Source organism: Homarus americanus, unplaced genomic scaffold, assembly GCF_018991925.1.
Source record: "Homarus americanus isolate GMGI-L3 unplaced genomic scaffold, GMGI_Hamer_2.0 scaffold55640, whole genome shotgun sequence".
NCBI classification, from domain to species: Eukaryota; Metazoa; Arthropoda; class Malacostraca; order Decapoda; family Nephropidae; genus Homarus; species Homarus americanus.
The window spans coordinates 1,062,580-1,065,012 of record NW_024713650.1 but is presented as its reverse complement, the minus strand read 5'-3'; positions in this window follow the sequence as shown (position 1 = coordinate 1,065,012).

Below are 2,433 nucleotides of genomic sequence, written 5' to 3'. Positions count from 1 at the left end.
TGTGTGTGTGTGTGTGTGTGTGTGTGTGTGTGTGTGTGTGTGTGTGTGTGTGTGTGTGTGTGTGTGTGTGTGTGTGTGTGTGTGTGTGTGTGTGTGTGTGTGTGTGTGTGAGACTCTAGCCACCCACCTCAGCTGTACTAACAAGCTAACCTCAGTTTGGGTCACGTACAAGTGTTTAGCTTATTTGGGGGGGCTCCTTCTAGCTGTGGTAGGGTATTGTATGTGTTGGAGGATGGCGGGTAAATATATTGGAACCAGTGAATGAGAGAGAGAGAGAGAGAGAGAGAGAGAGAGAGAGAGAGAGAGAGAGAGAGAGAATGTGTATCTGTATGCGTATATATGTATGTGTATTTTTTACATGTACGTGTGTGTGTGTGTGTGTGTGTGTGGAGCATAGGAGCATAAGGGGCTGAGCATAATAAAGAGCAGGACGTATGCTAGCTTGTGGACGCCTGACATTCCTCACTCCCACCCTTTTGACACGCTGCCTCCCCCTTCCCCTTCCCTTCCTCCCCCTTCCCTTACGGCAGGACGAGGGGTAAGAGAAAAGGGAAGTGGAATATATGCACACACACACACACACACACACACACACACACACACACACACATGTTCATCCAATCAGCGTACAAGACACGCATCTCGTTTGGCATTTGTTTTCAACCTCAGAAGGTCATTGGTTATGCCTGACCTTATATTCTGAACGTAACTTAGGGGGAGGGAGGAAGGGGTGAGGGGGGAGAGAAGGGAGGGGGGGTGGTAGGGGAGTGGGGGGAGGAGGGCTTGGATTGTTATTATTTGCCCATTGAAATCTCCCACCTCCCTTACCCCTCTCCTCCTACCCCTCCCTTCCTCTCTCCCTCCTACCCTCCCTCTCCTCTTCTCCTATCCCCCTCCCCCCCTCCCCACTCAATGCAACCTTTATGTGTTCATGCAAGAGTACACACACATTATATATATGTATGTAAGTATATGGTCGTAAGGAAGCGTCTGTGTGTGTGTGTGTGTGTGTGTGTGTGTGTGTGTGTGTGTGTGTTCATAGTTAGAGAGTGATATATGTTGGTATGTGGGTAACACACACACACACACACACACACACACACACACACACACAGGTAACTCTAACACCTGTATTTCAACACCTCCAATCTATACCAATTTCCACCAATTATTCCATTATATAATTCTCGGCCATACAGGTCTCCAATTACACCATTTTGAACCAATTACTATAATCGACAGGAATTATTCTCTCGATTTTACATTCAATAATTATACTAGTTATTTTAAATTCTTCTTTGTATTCACGTATAATAATTTATTACCGATAATCAATCAATTTATTGTTAATTTATTCCATTGGTAATTTAGTCAATCTCTGAAGTGATTTATCTATGGATTTAATTTATCTTTATATTTGCTTTATGTTATTTCATGTTATTGTTGTTATTTTGTTATGGTGGAGACGTAGAGGTGATGTGTCTAGAGGTGATGTGTCTAGAGGTGATGTGTCTAGAGGTGATGTGTCTAGAGGTGATGTGTCTAGAGGTGATGTGTCTAGAGGTGATGTGTCTAGGGGTGAGTGATGGCAGACGTGAGTCAATGATGTGTCTAGGGTGATGTCAGAGGTGATGTGTCTAGAGGTGATGTGTCTAGAGGTGATGTGTCAGGGTTTTTAAGTGGTAGAGTTTTGGTGAGTTTTAAATTTATCCTTCTCTATCTTCACCTATTCTCCCCTATCCTTCACCTATCCTCACCTACCCTCACATACTCTACCCTCACCTTCACCTACCCTTACTTCTCCCCTATCCTCCCTTCCCTCCCTACCCTCACCTCCCCTCACCTGTGACGTATATTTGAATCAGCGTTAATCTGGTCACCTGTCACTCCTAGCCAATCACCTTCCATTGTTTATCTCTAATTAAAAATAACCCATCATCCTTAACCTCCACCTTCTTCCTCCTAACCCCTTCCTCCCTTCTCTCATCTCCTTTCCTTCCCCTCATCCTCCTCCCCACCCCCCACCTCCTTCACATCTTCTCCACCTCGCCTTCACCCTCCTTCACTCCCCACCTCTTCCTCCCCACCACCCCAACCCCCCTCATTCACTCCCTACCTCCCCCACCCTTTGCCATAATCAGCTGTTTTCCTCCATCAAGATCAGCTGACTATTGTTTACACTAATCAGCTGATATCGTGTTTACCCTTTTTTTTGTTGCCCCATATTATTATTTTCACCGACCATGAATGGGTGTAACCAGGCGTGTTATACTGTGATCTGATTGGCTAACGATCTTATCAGCTGGAGATTCTGGGTGGCGGAGTTTGTTGATGTTTTTAGGGCCACTGTGAGACCTCGGGTGATTAAGGTGGGTAGAAGGTTTAATATCTCAGTCTTGGTTCACTCAGGTAGATGTAGATATATTGATGTAG